Genomic DNA, 22,823 nt, shown 5'->3' with positions numbered 1-22,823 from the left:
TCTGACATCACCTACTAAGGAAATTACCTCTATAACAGCCTTTTCAACAGTCATGCAACAACAATTTTTTTATATAAAGCTATCTATTAATATGTTTTTTGAACGCTATAATTTGTTTACAAGCGTGATCGCTGTAATAGTTACTTAGTTTATGGTTGATGCAGTGTGTTGACCATTAGCCAATCTGCGTTTCTCGGTGAGTTCAAACACACGAATGCATCCAATTTAGATTTACGACTTCATTTCACTGGTAATTACCACCTCCCCACTTGAAAATTAACGCAGCATTAGGTATGAGAACGTAATCAAATAATATCATGCACATGTAGTTTTTTAAACTATGTGATCTGTCAGGAAGTTAGGATTCCATATGTAATTAAAATGACAAGGAGTGACATAACACATGATGCTCCAGTCAATTATATTATCCCCCTACAGATTGTCTGTAACATGTTATATACAATCAGTGGGTCTAATCCTGAATGCTGATCGGTTAAAAACGGTACTCCAGCAGGTGTCTTTTCCACAAATTACCACCGGGTAAATCTATGACGTTAAACTGCCTATTTACTCTGTTCCATCTGCCTGCTTAGTCCACTGTCTCATCAGCCCAGCCAGACAATATATAAACGATCTTCCTCTCTATCTCACATTTCTTTTATACTAACATTTAGTTTCAACAGCGGAGATTTGTATAAACGTTGCTGTCTGTTTCTCCGACATTTGCAACGTTGTTTCAATATTCAAATTCGATCTCCTGCTGTACCATAGTAATGAACTTGTCAGGAGTCGGGACGAGACACAGCGTTTCTCAGCCAGTCGAAATCATGAATCAGCTGGCATCATTTTTATGGATACATACAAATTGAAAAAGGTGAAACGAAACCAAGTGCTGCTAGTTTGCAGTATTTTCATATTCAGTTTGAAGTGATTGTGTTAGCTGTGGCGTTGGATAGCTCCTCTGAACAACATATTTTCTATGCCAGGCAAAATAGCGTCTCATTATCTCATTGTTATGGATGTGTCCAAATAAATGTCACTAGAAAACAGCTTAAACAAATGCAAATGCAGCTACTGTTATTTTTCTGGATGCATTGTTTGACGTGAGTGCAAGTTAGCCGTAGTTGGCTAGCTAGCAAGCAAGAGATACAAAAGAGGTTAAAAAAAATAATACGTTGCCAGCCAGCCAGTATGGCAATAAATACAGAACAAAAAGACTGAATGACTGGTTCGCGTCTGGCAACCGAACCTATTGAACGAACAACCAGCCGGCTTGGATAGCAAATCCTAGATTTGTGTCGGGACTATATCTTGTGGAAGGATGAATAAATTCATCCAAATAACGTTAACGAAAATATGTCAATATTTATTTTCATTGTAACCCGTTTTATAAAAGTGATAATGCCCTCGAAGCAGGTGTTTGGAGAATATTGGAATGAAACAGACAAGGAGCAGGTCTTGAACCCTCGACATTCTAGCACGAAGTCCAGCGCTTTATCGACGGTGCCGCAAAACCATGCTCGAACGGCAGTCGATATCCGCGCTTATATATTTGCACGTTTGCCTAACAACACCAATGCCAATATATCCTACAAACACCGGCTTCGGGGGTATTATCACTTAAATGTACAATGACTGTTTAATATAATTAAAATGTTCATTCATAGTTTCTGAAAACTTTAGACAAGGTCATTGTAATGTTTTTCATTGTGCCATCCTAAAAGGACAATCTGTGCTTGTAAAAGCTGAGAAATTTGTGAGTATTCATCCACTGCTTACTGACAGGAGGAGATTAGTTTATCTTCAATTAAACCTGTCCATCCGTGGTGACACTAATCATGGCACTGCCGGTGGCAGAGGGTCACAGTCATAATGATATGTATGCTCTCGTTTTGAATGGTGCTGAGCTGTGTGGGCGAGATGCTACTCTGTATTCTAGTCACGGCTCGTTTGCATTGAGATGTGTCACAGCCAGTCCAGTGTGATTAGCTGACCACAGTACTGTGAGTTGCACCACATTATCATTAAATGGTGCCAGTTATGAAGTCATATACTCCAATGTGTCCCTGTAATCACTGTTGTGCTCCAGGCAATTACTGCCTGCTGCCCGGAAGGCATCATCGTCCATTAACCACTGGTCACGGACATCACAACAACAACAACAAAATAGGGAATTACACAATATTTACAAACATATCATTCTTAGAATTTAGAATAAATGTCAACCTTCATTACTGTAAAAGCCCTGGTTCATTTGACAGTGGTAATCATAGGATAAATGTGAAGCAATTCAGTCAATACTCAAATAGACCAGAGCTCTGGGAGCTTTTTTGGTGAACTAAAAGGGTAAAAAGTGAAACAAAGAATATAATTTTTACATCTGGAATGTTATCCATTTCATACCCTGTAGGGGGCGATATGTGACTTTAAATGACTCTTTCAGATATGAAGGAACTGTAAAAGTCAATAACAAATGGAAATATACTTCACAAGAAGTGTTCTAGCAACAAAAAAACAGGACACTGTGTTCATGCTGAGGCTGAGCTAAGTGCTCCAACCATGTTACAACTCCATTCAAATCCCAACTGGAGTCACTGAATGTATTGATCTCATCATAGTTTTACATGGTTTAGAAATACTGTGGGTCCTTCTTTACCAGATGCGAACCTTGGCTTTACCACACTTTTTAAAATGTCCTCTGATCTGAAATCCTCGGTGTGCTCCCCTGCTGCGGAGCTGTAGGCATCATAGTGGGACTACGGAGACCAGTTGAAGTAGAGTACATGCAAAGAAAAATAAACCAAAGCCAAAGTAAATATACACTGAGTATACAAAAGAGCTTTCACCTGGATTTCCTGGCCAGTCAATATCATGGAAAGAGCAGGTGTTCTTAATGTATTGTACACTCAGTTTACATCAAGTCACCTAATGTGTCTGGATGGGTCTATTCAAAAAATGTGTCCAGGGGCTACCTCTACTGGCTGACATCTCTTATATTCCTCATTTGAAATTATGTTTGATAAGCAGTAAGCACACAGAACAACATAGTCCCAGCAGAAGATAGCGATGGACAGTGAAGGGTCAGGTTGGCTGATAGGATCAGGCTGAGAGGGGATACCTGTCACAGCAGGTGGCAGTGAGGTATTGAAGGGGGAGGTGGCTGTGCTGATAAAGAGACACAGAAGGTCGATTGTTCCCGCCAAGCTGCTTTTAGCAGGGCGATGCCATTAAGATAAGGAGGATTAGGTCTAGCACAGGGAGGGGGTTGTCCTAGCTGCCACACTCTGATAGACAGGACAGCAGGAGAGATCACACTGGGTAAGAGACAGGGTCCAAGCGAAGGTATGCAGAGACGCATGGTCCAAGAGAGGTTTGCAGATACTCTGCTCTTCAGCAGCAGCACAGGATGCACACACACAGACACATTAAACAATCAAAGAAACTAAAGGCTGTATGTCTATAGGCTGTATGCCTTTACGGTGTCGCGGTATACAGTACAAGGCAAAACAGCATCCTTCTCAGGTTGCAGGAACACATGTTCACATGTTCATGACACAATAAAAATGCTTCTAACTGAGGGGATCTACTATAAATGATCAGCCTTTCCAGGATGGGAGGAATATTGTTTTGCCTTCCTACATAAACATCCAGGTACGAGCTTTGATCCATCATCCTATAGAGCCCTGAGTGTCAGAGAATGGTAAGAACACAATGAGAAAAACAGAACCATGGCAAGGTTGCACTCTTTAGCTAGTATTTAGGTGTGCCGGCGCTACCAAAAGTTTTCCAGGAATGGAGTGCTAATTTGTGCATATTCATTCTAGCTCCTTGGTATCTCAGAAAAGGAAGGTGATCACCTTTCCATGCTAACAGCTTTCCTTTTCTGGAATAACAAGGACCTGCAAGCCCTCTTTAGCTACTTGTATTGTAGATCCTTCCAGCACAGAATTTACCTCTGAGATTTCACCCTGGTGATTTTGTGTATCTTTTATGTTGTGCACCTGTTATAGAGCGAGATGCACAACACTTTACTTGACACCCATTGCCATAACACATTATGACACAGTCATAACCATGTCATGACATGGTCACCCATTTATGACACGTTCATAGCCATGTCATAATGTCATAACAGCTGACATAACTTATCATAACCATGTCATAATATGGTCATAACACTGTCAGGACACATACATTTAGACCTGTTGTGACATATATTGCATTATTTTATGGCTGGATGTGACACCTATATAAGAGTGACAAAACCCAAAAACCTACCACACAAGACAAAACATTATATTACACCATAGCATACTTGTCTACAGTATGTTAATGTTCTATAACATTTTCTGAAATTGACCATATAAAAGTATCATTGTATTGCATACATAATGTAGGTAAGACATGCACCTACCTCAATGCTCTGTTGCTGATCACTGGGATGAATGCAGGAGCAGATTTCAGGAGCAGGACAAGTCACTCTTTTTTTGACAGATGACTGACATAATGGCATGGACATGATAGGCCAATCTGGCTTCTATGATTATGATGGTCATAATGCTTCATGACAGTGTCATAACATTTTTTTTTTAAATATGACAAAAAAAACATGACTGTAAATAATGAATTACAACAACAACTTAAGAAATAAACTTTCAAACGAAAGGAAACGTCTTAACATGGAGAACAAATGCATTTGAATGAATGTGGGTTTTGACACTCTTATGTAGGTGTCATAACCAGACATAAAATAATGCAATATATGTCACAACAGGTGTAGTAAATATATGAACAATGTTCAGGCACTGAGCAAATTTCAGGTTTGCTGAGGGCAAACTTGAATGTTGTGAAAAGTCTGTGCAACTTCCAGCGAGTGTTAATTGTGAACACTGAGGCTGCAGTCGATTTAAGTTGACAGTGGTCAATTAGGCTACTGTGGCTATTTGATCATAATGTAGGTCTACCAGAGTGGCCTACCATCAGAAGCAATGGAGAAAATGCATCCATAACATTTTAACATGGAAATAGCTGTTCTATCATTCAGTATCAGCCAATGTGGTGTCCAATGTGGGCCTACATTCCATAAGACCTTTAAAAAACAACACGCAGGACTTGACATTAACCTGTTTATCAATTTGTCCTTCCGACAAGAAGGTGACTGAAATGGTTGTTGTGTTGTTTGATGCATGAAACCACTTTACTAAATATAATGCATTATTATTCCCATACCATTATTACAGAGAATCAGACACATTATGCTAACCTCTCTCTACTGGCTACTTAGCTTATTCAAGTCTTCTCAAAATACAATACCGCCCCTTTAAGACAAGCAAAAGCACTTTACTTGACTTGCTTTTCAAAGAAGGCTAGTAATGCAGACGTTTGGTGCGCTTGTAAGCAATCATTCCCCTATTGCTGACTACAAATGATCTATAACTGGGCTAATAACTCACTAACTAGCAAAGGATATGAACAAAATTTGCACACATGGCTACAAAACTTTAGAAAGGCAGGGCAGGATGGATACAGGTCTGTAACAGTTTGGGTCTAGAGTGTCTCCCGCTTTGAAGAGGGGGATGACCACGGCAGCTTTCCAATCTTTAGGGATCTCAGACGATACGAAAGAGAGGTTGAACAGGCTAGTAATAGGGGTTACAACAATTTTGGTGTTACAACAATTTTAGGTGTGTTCTAAAATAAGTTTTAGAAAGAGAGGGTCCAGATTGTCTAGCCCAGCTGATTTGTAGGGGTCCAGATATTGCAGCTCTTTCAGAACATCCGCTATCTGGATTTAGGTGAAGTGCGGGGGGCTTGGGCAGGTTGCTGCGGGGGTGCAGAGCTGTTGGCCAGGGTAGGGGTAGCCAGGCGGAAAGCACCGCCGGCCGTAGGAAAGTGCTTATTGAAATTCTTGATTAACGTAGATTTATCGGTGGTGACAGTGTTTACTAGCCTCAGCGCAGCGGGCAACCCAGAGATGGTGCTAGTGGGGCACCTATCTTGGATATATAAACAGGTGTCTGATTAGGATATCGTAACCTGTAACATGTAATACCTGAGTGAAGGATTGTGTTTGCATTTTTCAAAACTCTCCGAAGTGAGTTATTCACATAGATATAATAACACCTGCTTACAAGCAAAAACTCAAACAGGAGGTACTAGTGACGTGCTCACTATGGAAGTGGTCAGATGAAGTGGATGCTAAGCTACAGGGCTGTTTCGCTAGCACAGACTGCAATATGTTCCGGGTTGTCATCCGATGACATTGAGGAGTTCACAACATCAGTCACCGGCTTCATTAATAAATGCATTGACAACGCTTTCCCTACGGTGACCGTACGTAGATATCCCAACCAGAAGCCATTGATTACAGGCAACATCTGTACTGAGCTAACGCTAGAGCTGCTTCTTTTAATGAGTGGGACAGTAATTCGGAGGTTCATAAAAAATCCCGCTACGCCCTCCGACGAACCTGTTAGGGATAGGGGGCAGCATTTTCACTTTGGATGAATTGCGTGCCCATAGTGAACTGCATCCTACTCTGTCCTAGATGCTAATATATGCATATTATTACTATTGGATAGAAAACACTCTGAAGTTTCTAAAACTGTTTGAATTGTGTATGTGAGTATAACAGAACTCATAGGGCAGGCAATCTTCCAAACAGGAAGTGGAAATTCTGAGGCTGGTCGAATTTGAAGTCATTGCCTATTCACACCCTAATAAGATATGGATCTGTTCGCACTTCCTACGCCTTCCACTAGATGTCAGCAGTCAGTAGAACTTGGAATGAAGCCTCTAGTGTGATGTTTGACCGAATGGAAGGGGAATGAGTCACTGGCCTGGCAGAATGCCATTTCCTGGTAGTGCAATTTTTTGTTGATATCGCCTGCGTTCCATGACTATTTAGACAAAAACGAATGCTCCGGTTGGAACGTTATTGGATATATATGAAAATAACATCCTGAAGATTTATTCTCTACTTAGTTTGACCAGTTTATTCGACCTGGAGTATATCTTTTTGAAGTTTTTGTCCGAGTTCGCCTGGACCAGCGCCAGCTTTTGGGCATGTGAGCTAAACGTGCTAGCGAATGCAGCTAATTGGACACAAGTAATGGACATTATGGAACAAAACAAGGATTTATTGTGGAACTTGGACTCCTTGCACTGCATTCTGATGAAAGATCACCGAAGGTAAGGGAATGTTTATGATGTAATTTCGTATTTCTGTTGACTCCAACATGGTGGAGGAATATATTTACTTCTGAGCGCCGTCTCAGATTATTGCATGGTATGCTTTTTTCGTAACGTTTGTAAAAAATCTGACACAGAGGTTGCATTAACAACCAGTGTATCTTTAATGATATGTAAAACATGTATCTTTCGTCAAAGTTTATGATCAGTATTTCTGTTATCTGACGTAGCTCTCTGTAATTACTCCGGATATTTTGGAGGCATTTCTGAACATGGTGTCAATGTAAACCGATATTTGTGGATATAAATATGCATATTATCGAGCAAAACATAAATGTATTGTGTAACATGATGTGAAATGAGTGTCATCTGATTAAGATTATCAAAGGTTAGCGATTAATTTTATCTCTAATTCTGCGTTTGTGACTCTATCTTTGGCTGGGAAAAATGGCTGTGTGTTTTTTTGGATTTGGTGGTGATCTAACATAAATATATGCTGTGTTTTCGCTGTAAAACATTATAAAAATCGGACATGATGGGTAGATTAACAAGATGCTTATCTAACATTTGCTGTATTGGACTTGTTAATGTGTGAAAGTTAAATATTTCAACAAAAAAAATTTGAATTTCCCGTGCCACCTTTTCAGCGGAATGTTGGGGGGGTTCCGTTAGCGGAACGTGTGTCCTAGACAGGTTTTAAACAGGCAAAGAGTGAATACAGGACTAAGATCAATTCCTACTACACTTGCTCTGATGCTTGTCAGTTGTGGTAGGGTTTACATACTATAATGGATTACAAAGGGAAACCCAGCCGTGAGCTGCCTAGTGACGTGAGTCTACCAGACAAGCTGAATTCCTTTTATGCTCGCTTCGAGGCAAGCAACACTGAACCATGCATGAGCGCACCAGCTATACCGGACGACTGTGTGATCACGCTCTCCGAAGCTAATATGAGTAAGACCTTTAAACAGGTTGACATTCAGATGGATTACCAGGACGCGTACTCAGAGCATGCGTTGACCAGCTGGCAAGTGTATTGTGCCCAAGAAGGTAACCATGAAATGCCTTTGGCTCACATCAACACGACAGCCTTGCCCCACTCCAATTTGCATACCACCCCAACAGATCCACAGATGACGCAATCTCTATTGCACTCCACACTGTCCTTTCCCACCTGGTCAAAAGGAACACCTATGTGAGAATGCTGTTTATTGACTATAGCTCAGCGTTCAACACCATAGTGCCCACAAAGCTCATCACTCAGCTAATCATCCTGGGATTAAACACCTCCCTCTGCAACTGGATCCTGGACCTCCTGACAAGCCGCCCCTATGTTGAGGGTCAGCGTGGCGGATGTGTTGTTGCCTACCCTCAACACCTGGGGACGGCCTGTCAGGAGGTCCAGGATCCAGTTGCAGAGGGAAGTGTTTAACCCCAGGATCATTAGCTGAGTGATGAGCTTTGTGGGATCTATGGTGTTGTCAAAGACTCCAGCTACCCAAGTCATAGACTGTTACCTCTGCTACAGCACCAAGTCTGGAACCAAAAGGATCCTGAACAGCTCTTAACCCCAAGCCATTAGATTGCTGAACAGTTAATCAAATGGCTACCCTGACTACATGGATTGACCCCCTTTTTTATTTTCACTAACTCTATGCACACACACACGCACACACACACACACACACACACACACACACACACACACACACACACACACACACACACACACACACACACACACACACACACACACACACACACACACACAACATTACATTACATTACATTACATTTAAGTCATTTGGCAGACGCTCTTATCCAGAGCGACTTACAAATTGGTGAATTCACCTTATGACATCCAGTGGAACAGCCACTTTACAATAGTGCATCTAAATCATTTAAGGGGGGTGAGAAGGATTACTTTATCCTATCCTAGGTATTCCTTGAAGAGGTGGGGTTTCAGGTGTCTCCGGAAGGTGGTGATTGACTCCGCTGTCCTGGCGTCGTGAGGGAGTTTGTTCCACCATTGGGGGCCAGAGCAGCGAACAGTTTTGACTGGGCTGAGCGGGAACTGTACTTCCTCAGTGGTAGGGAGGCGAGCAGGCCAGAGGTGGATGAACGCAGTGCCCTTGTTTGGGTGTAGGGCCTGATCAGAGCCTGGAGGTACTGCGGTGCCGTTCCCCTCACAGCTCCGTAGGCAAGCACCATGGTCTTGTAGCGGATGCGAGCTTCAACTGGAAGCCAGTGGAGAGAGCGGAGGAGCGGGGTGATGTGAGAGAACTTGGGAAGGTTGAACACCAGACGGGCTGCAGCGTTCTGGATGAGTTGTAGGGGTTTAATGGCACAGGCAGGGAGCCCAGCCAACAGCGAGTTGCAGTAATCCAGACGGGAGATGACAAGTGCCTGGATTAGGACCTGCGCCGCTTCCTGTGTGAGGCAGGGTCGTACTCTGCGGACGTTGTAGAGCATGAACCTACAGGAACGGGCCACCGCCTTGATGTTAGTTGAGAACGACAGGGTGTTGTCCAGGATCACGCCAAGGTTCTTAGCGCTCTGGGAGGAGGACACAATGGAGTTGTCAACCGTGATGGCGAGATCATGGAACGGGCAGTCCTTCCCCGGGAGGAAGAGCAGCTCCGTCTTGCCGAGGTTCAGCTTGAGGTGGTGATCCGTCATCCACACTGATATGTCTGCCAGACATGCAGAGATGCGATTCGCCACCTGGTCATCAGAAGGGGGAAAGGAGAAGATTAATTGTGTGTCGTCTGCATAGCAATGATAGGAGAGACCATGTGAGGTTATGACAGAGCCAAGTGACTTGGTGTATAGCGAGAATAGGAGAGGGCCTAGAACAGAGCCCTGGGGGACACCAGTGGTGAGAGCGCGTGGCGAGGAGACAGATTCTCGCCACGCCACCTGGTAGGAGCGACCTGTCAGGTAGGACGCAATCCAAGCGTGGGCCGCGCCGGAGATGCCCAACTCGGAGAGGGTGGAGAGGAGGATCTGATGGTTCACAGTATCGAAGGCAGCCGATAGGTCTAGAAGGATGAGAGCAGAGGAGAGAGAGTTAGCTTTAGCAGTGCGGAGCGCCTCCGTGATACAGAGAAGAGCAGTCTCAGTTGAATGACTAGTCTTGAAACCTGACTGATTTGGATCAAGAAGGTCATTCTGAGAGAGATAGCGGGAGAGCTGGCCAAGGACGGCACGTTCAAGAGTTTTGGAGAAAAAAGAAAGAAGGGATACTGGTCTGTAGTTGTTGACATCGGAGGGATCAAGTGTAGGTTTTTTCAGAAGGGGTGCAACTCTCGCTCTCTTGAAGACGGAAGGGACGTAGCCAGCGGTCAGGGATGAGTTGATGAGCGAGGTGAGGTAAGGGAGAAGGTCTCCGGAAATGGTCTGGAGAAGAGAGGAGGGGATAGGGTCAAGCGGGCAGGTTGTTGGGCAGCCGGCCGTCACAAGAAGCGAGATTTCATCTGGAGAGAGAGGGGAGAAAGAGGTCAGAGCACAGGGTAGGGCAGTGTGAGCAGAACCAGCGGTGTCGTTTGACTTAGCAAACGAGGATCGGATGTCGTCGACCTTCTTTTCAAAATGGTTGACGAAGTCATCTGCAGAGAGGGAGGAGGGGGTTGAGGGGGGGAGGATTCAGGAGGGAAGAGAAGGTGGCAAAGAGCTTCCTAGGGTTAGAGGCAGATGCTTGGAATTTAGAGTGGTAGAAAGTGGCTTTAGCAGCAGAGACAGAGGAGGAAAATGTAGAGAGGAGGGAGTGAAAGGATGCCAGGTCCGCAGGCAGGCGAGTTTTCCTCCATTTCCGCTCGGCTGCCCGGAGCCCTGTTCTGTGAGCTCACAATGAGTCGTCGAGCCACGGAGCGGGAGGGGAGGACCGAGCCAGCCTGGAGGATAGGGGACATAGAGAGTCAAAGGATGCAGAAAGGGAAGAGAGGAGGGTTGAGGAGGCAGAATCAGGAGATAGGTTGGAGAAGGTTTGAGCAGAGGGAAGAGATGATAGGATGGAAGAGGAGAGAGTAGCGGGGGAGAGAGCGAAGGTTGGGACGGCGCGATACCATCCGAGTAGGGGCAGTGTGGGAAGTGTTGGATGAGAGCGAGAGGGAAAAGGATACAAGGTAGTGGTCGGAGACTTGAAGGGGAGTTGCAATGAGGTTAGTGGAAGAACAGCATCTAGTAAAGATGAGGTCGAGCGTATTGCCTGCCTTGTGAGTAGGGGGAAGGTGAGAGGGTGAGGTCAAAAGAGGAGAGGAGTGGAAAGAAGGAGGCAGAGAGGAATGAGTCAAAGGTAGACGTGGGGAGGTTAAAGTCGCCCAGGACTGTGAGAGGTGAGCCGTCCTCAGGAAAGGAGCTTATCAAGGCATCAAGCTCATTGATGAACTCTCCGAGGGAACCTGGAGGGCGATAAATGATAAGGATGTTAAGCTTGAAAGGGCTGGTAACTGTGACAGCATGGAATTCAAAGGAGGCGATAGACAGATGGGTAAGGGGAGAAAGAGAGAATGACCACTTGGGAGAGATGAGGATCCCGGTGCCACCACCCCGCTGACCAGAAGCTCTCGGGGTGTGCGAGAACACGTGGGCGGACGAAGAGAGAGCAGTAGGAGTAGCAGTGTTATCTGTGGTGATCCATGTTTCCGTCAGTGCCAAGAAGTCGAGGGACTGGAGGGAGGCATAGGCTGAGATGAACTCTGCCTTGTTGGCCGCAGATCGGCAGTTCCAGAGGCTACCGGAGACCTGGAACTCCACGTGGGTCGTGCGCGCTGGGACCACCAGATTAGGGTGGCCACGGCCACGCGGTGTGGAGCGTTTGTATGGTCTGTGCAGAGAGGAGAGATCAGGGATAGATAGACACATAGTTGACAGGCTACAGAAGAGGCTACGCTAATGCAAAGGAGATTGGAATGACAAGTGGACTACACGTCTCGAATGTTCAGAATGTTAAGCTTACGTAGCAAGAATCTTATTGACTAAAATGATTGAAATGATACAGTACTGCTGGAGTAGGCTAGCTGGCAGTGGCTGCGTTGTTGACTTTGTAGGCTAGCTGGCAGTGGCTGCGTTGTTGACACTACACTAATCAAGTCGTTCCGTCGAGTGTAATAGTTTCTACAGTGCTGCTATTCGGGGGCTAGCTGGCTAGCTAGCAGTGTTGATTATGTTACGTTACGTTAAAGAACACACACATACACTGCTGCCACTGTTCATACACTGCTGCCACTGTTCATTATATGTCCTGATTGCCTAGTCACTTTTATCCTTACCTAAATGTACATATTACCTCAATCACCTCAACTACCTCGTACCCCAGCACATTGACTCGGTACTGGTAGTCCCTGTATATATCCTTTTCTTTTTTTCCCTTACTTATTAACTTTGCATTGTTGGGAAAAAGGGATCATAAGTAAGCATTTCACAGTAAAGAGTTTTCAGTGCATATGACAAATAAAAATTTGACTTGAGGTTGACCTTGGGACAGGACGAATGACGGCATAATGGGACAGAAAACCGAACTTAATCTTAGAATTTCTCTGACACATCATACACGGATTAATGAAAAAGCAATTACACCATTGATATTGCAAAATAAGTCAAGCACTCTTCGTTTTATTCATCAGCTGACCCCCTGGATTCTGTTTAAAGGCATAGTTATAGCAGTTTTCTCCACTCGAATACAAAAGATACACAGAAACAGAAATGCTTGCAGAGCACAGGCAAATACAAAAAAGTTATACACACACATACACACACAAACACAAGCACACATACAAGCACAGTCACACTTAGCCAAACATTATCCTTGCTACTCAATGCCCCTCATGAGGACAATTCTCGGTATTCACAAATTGCTGGTGATAAAGTAGTTATGGGTTTCTCCTCAGTGAGAGAGGCATTACATCAAATCAAATTTATTTATATAGCCCTTCGTACATCAGCTGATATCTCAAAGTGCTGTACAGAAACCCAGCCTAAAACCCCAAACAGCAAGCAATGCAGGTGTAGAAGCACGGTGGCTAGAAAAAACTCCCTAGAAAGGACAAAACCTAGGAAGAAACATAGAGAGGAACCAGGCTATGTGGGGTGGCCAGTCCTCTTCTGGCTGTGCCGGGTGGAGATTATAACAGAACATGGCCAAGATGTTCAAATGTTCATAAATGACCAGCATGGTCCAAAAATAATAAGGCAGAACAGTTGAAACTGGAGCAGCAGCACGGCCAGGTGGACTGGGGACAGCAAGGAGTCATCATGTCAGGTAGTCCTGAGGCATGGTCCTAGGGCTCAGGTCCTCCGAGAGAGAGAAAGAAAGAGAGAGTTAGAGAGAGCACACTTAAATTCACACAGGACACCGAATAGGACATGAGAAGACTCCAGATATAACAAACTGACCCTAGCCCCCCGACACATAAACTACTGCAGCATAAATACTGGAGGCTGAGACAGGAGGGGTCAGGAGACACTGTGGCCCCATCCAAGGACACCCCCGGACAGGGCCAAACATTAAAGACTGCTCAGTGCTAGAATAGGTTGTCTTTCCTTTTCTACAAGCAAACAGGCAACAGGCAATGTATGCTAATGTACAACAACCCATACAGATACTCAATAATTAAGTAAATCATAACCAGGAGAGAGCTGATGAGAAAGCCTGGAGAGACCAAGATGAGGAGGAGAAATCATATCAGTTCGTAGTGGGCCTGGAGTGATGTCTTGACCAGGACCAGTTACAAGTCTATCTTGCCTAAAACTATGCTGATAACTACATTATTGAGGAAAAAGGTACTTACTATGATGTGATATGCAGTTCTCACCTAGCTATCTTAAGATGAATGTACTAACTGTAAGTGACAGCTACCTGGAGCTTCTGCTAAATAACTAAATTAGCCAAATTACAGCGAAGACCAAACAAACACGTAACAAAAGCACAGGATTGAAACCCAAACAAAAGAGCGAGGAGTACCTCGAATAAATAACACACTCGCACCATGATTAACATACGGGACGAGACCCGTAATCATCTGCGCAATCCACAAGGGCACGAAATCCCAAAACACACAACACAGGTACTCACACACACCAACGGACATTGTAACAATAACCATTCCCACCATGGTGAACAAAGGGCACATATATACAAATACAATCCGTGGGAATAGGGGCCAGGTGTGCGCAATGAAAGTTCCAGAGGGATCCGTGACAGCTCCTGAAACCTGACCCCAAAAAAACATCTGGGTCAGATGGTTCAGACCCTTTCTTCTTTAAGATTGCTGCCCCCGGTCTTTCGTTTCTGGGGAGGTTCCCATTGCTTGGAAGGCAGCCACGGTTTGTTCTTTATCAAGCTGATCCTAATTGTTATAGGCCTATTTCTATTTTGCCCTGTTTATCAAAAAACTTGTCAATAATCAACTGACTGGCTTTCTTACTGTCTATAGTATTCTCTCTGGTATGCAATCTGGTTTCCGCACCGGTTATGGGTATCTCACCGCAACCTTAAAGGTCCTCAATGATGTCACCATTGGTTTCCTTGATTCTGTACAAGGAACAACAAGGAACAAGGAACAATGTTGTGCTGCCATTTTTATCTTATTTTATGTTATTTTAAATTTGACCCCCTTTTCTCCCCAATTTCGTGGTATCCAATTAGTTAGTTACTATCTTGTTTCATTGCTTTTTTCAATGCTCCTTATAGGACACATCACTGCACTCTATACTCCTCTGTAAACTAGTAATCTCTGTATAACCGTCGCAAGACCCACTGGTTTATGCTTATTTATAAAACCCTCTTAGGCCTCACTCCCCCCCTATCTGAGATATCTACTGCAGCCCTCATCCTCCACATACGACACCTGTTCTGTCAGTCACATTCTGTTAAAGGTCCCGAAAGCACACACATCCCTGGGTCACTCGTCTTTTCAGTTCACTGCAGCTTACGTCTGGAACAAATTGCAACAAACACTCATGCTGGACAGTTTTTTCTCAATCTCTTCATTTAAAGACTCAACCACCTCTTACTGACAGTTGTGACTGCTTTGCGTGATGTATTGTTGTCTCTACCTTCTTGCCATTTGTGTTGTTGTCTGTGCCCAATAATATTTGTACCATGTTTTGTGCTGCTACCATGTTGTGTTGCTACCATGTTGTTATCATGTCATGTTGCTACCATGCTGTGTTGTCATGTGTTGCTGCCTTGCTATGTTGTTGTCTTAGGTCGCTATTTATGTAGTGTTGTGTTGTCTCTCTTGTCGTGGTGTGTGTTTTGTCCTACATTTATAATTAATTAATCTATTTTTAATCCCAGCCCCTGTCCTCGCAGGATGCCTTTTGCCTTTTGGTAGGCCGTCATTGTAAATAAGAATTTGTTCTTATCTGACTTGCCTTGTTAAATAAAGGTTAAATAAAAATAGGAAGCGTTAGACAACCAGGCAGTAAATCTGTACAGGGAGAACATTGTGGTTAGTCACAGCAGAGCCTGAACATCAGGAGGGAACATCAGCTCATTAATCTACAGCCTACTACGACCCTAACATCCAGTCTGTAGGGAAAGCTAACAAACCCAGACCCGACCTACAGAGACAGTGTTTGAAAAGCCATTGGATTGAATGAATTTTCTTTGATGTGGGATGGTATTTTAGTGACAGCATGACTAAATGGGATTCACATCTAAAACAATGCTTATTCTAAAGTTATGCAATGATAAACTCATATATGGTGTGTTAGCTGGGGACATTCAGAGAGCGATAATCCTTTAGAATTCTGCAGGGATGTATTAATAAATCGCAGAAAATGGGAAATCTGCAACTGCTAACTACAACCATTTTCATAACACCCTGTCGTTCTCAACTAACATCAAGGCGGTGGCCCGTTCCTGTAGGTTCATGCTCTACAACATCCGCAGAGTACGACCCTGCCTCACACAGGAAGCGGCGCAGGTCCTAATCCAGGCACTTGTCATCTCCCGTCTGGATTACTGCAACTCGCTGTTGGCTGGGCTCCCTGCCTGTGCCATTAAACCCCTACAACTCATCCAGAACGCCGCAGCCCGTCTGGTGTTCAACCTTCCCAAGTTCTCTCACGTCACCCCGCTCCTCCGCTCTCTCCACTGGCTTCCAGTTGAAGCTCGCATCCGCTACAAGACCATGGTGCTTGCCTACGGAGCTGTGAGGGGAACGGCACCGCAGTACCTCCAGGCTCTGATCAGGCCCTACACCCAAACAAGGGCACTGCGTTCATCCACCTCTGGCCTGCTCGCCTCCCTACCACTGAGGAAGTACAGTTCCCGCTCAGCCCAGTCAAAACTGTTCGCTGCTCTGGCCCCCCAATGGTGGAACAAACTGCCTCACGACGCCAGGACAGCGGAGTCAATCACCACCTTCCGGAGACACCTGAAACCCCACCTCTTCAAGGAATACCTAGGATAGGATAAAGCAATCCTTCTCACACCCCCCCCACCTTAAATGATTTAGATGCACTATTGTAAAGTGGCTGTTCCACTGATGTCAGAAGGTGAATTCACCAATTTGTAAGTCGCTCTGGATAAGAGCGTCTGCTAAATGACTTAAATGTAAATGTAAATGTAGTGTGGAGTACCTCAGGTTAGCCACCAGGGGGAGACTCAAAGTCTACATCACGCGGCGATGGCTCCCTCTGCTGGAGGGAGCCCAGATAAGCGACCAGATAAGCGACCTACTGCACATCACCAAGGCATGGCTCCTAACCGACATATCCAACCTCTCCATCATAGCTTCTTACGGGAGTTACCCCACAACATGACGAGGACAGTGAGTCTACGTGTGCCCCAGACCTTGGAGGACCTCCTGGGAGCAGTGGAGACACATCACAACATAGAGGCCCTGCTGAAGGGGAGCCGGGCCGATTCGTGGACCCGTCTGAGGGAACGGAAGGACACCCCCACCGCCGTATACCCCGAACCAACTGTCAGCGGGGCCAAAGGACCGCAGAGAGATGGCTGGGGGAGAGCCAACCCATAGCCGATGACCACTGGTAGATGGAGACCAAAGGAGGTGTTTTGAGTGTTGCACCTTGCATGGAATTGCCCGGCTCGAGAGGAGTCGATGCCATCAGCGAGCCCCGGAGGCGAGATGGGTCACACTGTGAACTACATCACCTCTTGTTGGGCCACCACAAAACACCGGCACCCATGGTCCCGATGAAAGTCGACAAACATGACACTGAAGCTTTATTGGACTCCGAGAATGTGGTTACGCTCATCGTCATGAGCCTGCTGACCCAGAAGACCAAACGTGGTGGGGAGATGTCCGTTTCCTGTGTCCACAGTGACACCGAGCAGTATCCGACATTGTGACGCCACAAGGGAGCTGCCAGATGATGGTGTTGCCATACCGGAGTTGCCAATACCCCTCCTCATGGGACCAGATTGTCCACTGTTCATGGCACTGTGGAGGCATGAGCTGAGGAAAACGGACAGAGAGCTGCCGGTAGATGAGAGCGAGGACGACCTGTCGCCTGCGCGGCCCGGAAGCAAGCGGTTGACTAACCCATATCTACAGGTCCAGAGTCAGAGTCTGAGGGGGCGCCGGAACCAGATCCCCCTGGCGAACAACTGAAGGAGGAGCCCAACCTCCCCCTCATTGATTTTGAGGGACCAGCCAAGATGCCCGCTATGGGCCAACTGAGGGGACAGTTTAGGACTTCCCAGTGGGAGGATCCAAACTTGAAAGCCGCTGCAGCCCAAGTGATAATGGTGGATAGCCAGCTACTTCCGGGGTTGACTGCGAGACCCCCATTTCTAAATCAAGAATAACATTTTGTGTCAGATGTGACGCCAACAGGGGGAACTTCGAGAGGTACTGTCGCTGCCCCGACGGTATGTGGAAACCGTTCTTCAGCTGGCCCACACCCATCTGTTGGGGGTGCACCTTGCAATGTAGAAGATCCGGGAATGGCTCGCTAACCAGTTCCACTTGCCCAGGATGAGGAGGGCCGTGGCAGCTCCCCAGAGTGTCAAATCACTACCCCTAAAGCACACTTCCGAAACCCACTGGTACCCCTACCGATCATCGGGGTGCCCTTTGAATTGCATCGCCATGGATATAGTAGGACCCCTGGTAAAAATGGAATGAGGACAACGGTACATCCTGGTAATAGTAGATTATGTATCCTGAGGCCATTCCCCTATGGGCGGCTTTCTCCAAGGGAATCACCTAGGAGCTGTTCCACGTCTTTAGCCTGGTGGGCATCCCGAACAAGATCTTGACCGACCAAGGTACAGAGTTTATGTCCCGACTAATGAAAGATTTGTGTGCTCTCCTACAGATCAAGCAGATCTGGACCTCTGTCTTTCACCCGCAGACCGATGGGCTCATCGAGTGGTTCAATAAAACGCTCAAACAAATGCTGCGGAAAGTCCACAAGCAGGATGGGAAGAACTGGGACCAGCTACTACCCCACCTTATGTTCTCGGTCCGAGAAGTGCCCAGTCATCCACCGGGTTTTCCCCTTTCAAACTGCTCTATTGGAGGAGGCCACGCGTACTACTGGACCTCGCCACGGAGGTGTGGGAAGCGCAACCAACCCCCTTACGCAGCGTGGTAGAACACGTGGAGATGATGAGGGAGCGGATGACAGCCAAATGGCCAGTGGTAAGGGAACATATGGAGAAGGCCCAGGTCTACAATCGGGGAACCCAGCTCTGAGAAATCCAGGTGGGAGACAAGGTGCTGGTCTTAACTTCTTGGTGACAAGGGGCAGTATTTTCACGTCCGGATGAAATGCATGCCCAAATTCAACTGCCTGCTACTCATCCCCAGAAGATAAGATATGCATGTTATTAGTAGATTTGGATAGAAAACACTCTGAAGTTTCTAAAACGTTTTTAATCATGCCTGTGAGTATAACAGAACTTATTTAGCAAAGGGGGAGGCTGGTGCAGTTCCATCATGTTGGTGCCCAAACCAGGACGGTAGCCTGTGCTTCTGTTATGACTTCTGTGGTGTGAACGACATCTCTTTGTTCGACACCTACCCCATGCCGAGGATGGACAAGCTCATCGACCAATTGGGAAAGGCCCGGTACATCAGCAAACTCAACCTGACCAAAGGATATTGGCAGGTATCGTTGGCAGTCTCCTCCCGGGAGAAGACACCAGACGGCTATTATAAGTACCGGGTGCTCCCATTCGGTCTCCACGGAGCCCGCCCACGTTCCCACATCTGACGGACTGAGTCTTAAGACCCCATCAACAGTACACAGCGGCCTATGTGGATTATATCATCATCCACAGCCAGTGTTGGGAAGAGCATCTGACACGCTCAGGCAAGCCGGGTTGACAGCGAACCTCAAGAAATGCAAGTGTTCGAGGAGGTGGAGTACCTGGGGTATTTGATCGGATGGGGGAACGGAAAGAGAGGAAAGCCCACACGGTATGTGACTGCCCGTTCCATGCACCAAGACACAGGTCAAGTCCTTCCTGGAACTGGCAGGAACTACAGCCGGTTTATCCACATCTTTTCGGCAATAGCCTCCCTCTTTACCGATCTATCCAGGGTTTGCCTCCCGAAAACAGTGAAATGGACGGGTGAGACCGAAACGGCATTCAGGCGCCTGAAGGAAGCACTATGCTCCCATCTGATTCTTGTAACGCCCGATTTCCAGCTACCGATGTTGGTCCAGACGGACGCATGGGACACGGTACTAGGGACGTCCTGTCCCAGGTACATGATGGGGAGGAGCAAACCAGCATGTACATAAGCTGAATGCTGATACCCAGAGAAAAACAAAACTTGAACAACACTTTCAAGTATTACCTGTTGGGCACCCACTTCACCCTGGTCACAGACCATGCTCCCCTGGCCATCCAGACCAGGGACACAAACAGTCAGGTCACCAGGTGGTTCTTCAACGCTTATCTTTTTCTGTTGTGCACAGGTCAGGGGCGAAGCATGGGAACACGGATGCCCTATCGAGAAGGGAGACATACGTCACACTGACGACAGCCCCCTCAGGTTAACAACCAGGGGGAGACTCGTCAAGGCCTGGTGACAGACGGACGTGCCAGGTCTCGACCGGGCTCTCCGGCCAGGACTAATTGGGGATAATTGTGGTTTGTGTGTAATCAAGGGGCTGATTGCTCACCAGCTGGACGAGTCTCATAAAGCTGCCAGAAGGGCAGCACACGGGAGTGGGGACTGGAGAAGAGAGTTTACTCCTGTATAGTCGTGCTCAGTACCAGAGATAACGGAGGGAGCTCGGTTTTGTTCCCAACAGGATACAGCAAGATCCCGGAGCCCAGAAGACAGTATCCCGGAGGAGACCTCCTGAAGAAGGCCTATTATTTCCTATTTGTTTATTATTTAAATAAACACCCTTGAAACCTAGCTAATACAATTCTGTCCGTGTCCGATCTGTGTAAACGTCTTGACCAAACCCCCTGGTCTGCCACAATAGGCTTAGGAAATATGTGTTCCAGCAAGAAACAAAACAATTCCAGGAAATGAAATGGAATATTCAATAAAAAAAAATACATGCATTTTTGTTACAATGTTATTATAATAGGAAGAGACCTTGATGAAAATAACAGTTATAATACATGTGCAGAATGGAGGACATTTGAAAAAAAAATGAATCATTTTCATTTGTTATAATAAAGAGGCACATAAATGTCCAGTATGTTCTTGGTAAAAACAACAACTGTAATTAATACTATCACCCAGGTGACCCTATATTTCCCTTCTCCCCACAGAGAACTGTCCACATTTGAGAATTGAGAATTTAACAAACTCATGCAAAAGCACGAGTTGAGTTCATTCCCAATAGCCTAATTAAAAAGCTTTCAAAGCTAGTTTTTCAAAGCTTCTAATAATCGAGACAGGGAAGTATTAACTTATGGCCTGAGCGAGCACAAACATACACTGCCTTATACACTTTACAGAGCAAATAAATCTATAATGATTGAATTTGAACTCCTGCAATGAGACGCGCTTTTGCCAAGCACGGGGAGCAGTCTCTGCTCCATATACAGGTGGAGGACAGAGAACATCAGACAATCAGCCATATAAGGAATAATGAGCATGACAAGCCATGTCTGGTAAACCCTAAAACAACTACCTATATATAATATAGTGCATATCAAGAAGCTGCAAGTTGGCTACTGAAAAACAAAGGCCACGACTCTATGAACACTTCGTTTCAATGAACTATTCAAATGTGTTGTGGGCGTGCCAAACAGCCAGACATTATACCTGGAACTACTGTCCATCACCAGCTGTCAATGGTCCTCCCTATTAAATTAGCAGTGACACAAATGTACACTGTATTGTTTAACTGAGTTACTGTATGTACTTATGAAGTCAGGAAATGGGGATGCTTACACGGGGCACAACTCCTGCAACTCCTGGCCCTTTCTTTCCCCCTTAACCTGAAACCAAGAGCGTTGACAAAATCTCAGCGAAAAGAAACCAACATCTTCCAATACATTCTCGAATGCGCAAAGAGCATATTATCATCCATCTGAGAGTTTGAGTTTATTTATTCATGTAGCTATCGATGGTTATGTTGAATGATTTCTGAGTTATAGGAACACATTCCCTCCAACTAAATGATTCCAGAATTATTAGCTCATTTGCAAGTCTTGATTTCCCAGGCTCGGGGCCTAACAATGGAATATTTGGCACAAGGACCCATTTCTAATGAAATGGAATGGAAATATTAGTGATATCCCATATATTTTGTTCCTCTGGTCTGTCTGTTGCATCAGAGGTGTCATGCCCATAGGGAGAAGAGGGGCACGTGCCCTCTCAGATTTGTCCTGTCCTATTTTGTTGTTGTTTCTTTGTAACACTACTAGCCACCTAGCAATTTTATAAAGTTGCTTTTAGCTAGCCCAGATAGGTTCCCAATCTCCCAACCTCATAACTAGTGACCAATAAGCCATTTCAGGATATCAATCAAGTTAGAGAAGCTAGCTTGTCTAACTATCTTAGCTGGCATGCTGACAAGGTTGGTAGCCTTTAGAAAAGCAAGCAATTTCTAAATGTACGGAATAAGACTAACATTCCTTTCAATCTTTTACCCAGATTTCAGCAGATGCAGAGAAGCATATTTAGTTTCTTGAAAAATGACCATCAGTCACAAGGATACAGACAGCTCAAGAGGTATGCTTAAGATATGCAAAAAAATTAACATATTTTTTACATAGAATTAAGCATAATAACGTGTTGCATATTCCCCCAGCCATATCCAGTCTGTATTTCCTTGATTGCCACAGTACGTATGAAAAATCTATTTTGGCCTTTCATCTGGTAATGAACCTCTAGTTCTAGTTTGCGTGATAAAGATTGTCCACTGCTAAATTTATACACTGTTCTCAACATGATCTGTTTTCATAACTTGTTTTATCAGCAACACCAAACCGTCATGGACAGATGGACTGAGAAACGGATGTTAGCTGGCCAAAGTGGTTCCCACTCTCTATCTAATATCAGTTCATTATTGTGGTTTAATCAGCCTGATAATGAGCCTGGGCGCCATGCCATTTCAATCTGACACCAGGGCAGGGTCATGTCTCAGCGAACAGCGGGACCAGGCAGCAGCTAACTAACTTCCCCCAAGCAGCAGTGCCCTCCCTTGGGCTGGAGAGCATTGTTTTAAACTGC

The sequence above is a fragment of the Oncorhynchus masou genome, chromosome 6 (genome assembly GCF_036934945.1).
Source record: "Oncorhynchus masou masou isolate Uvic2021 chromosome 6, UVic_Omas_1.1, whole genome shotgun sequence".
NCBI lineage: Eukaryota > Metazoa > Chordata > Actinopteri > Salmoniformes > Salmonidae > Oncorhynchus > Oncorhynchus masou.
The sequence above is the reverse complement of the archived record's forward strand: the minus strand, read 5'-3'. Positions refer to the sequence as shown.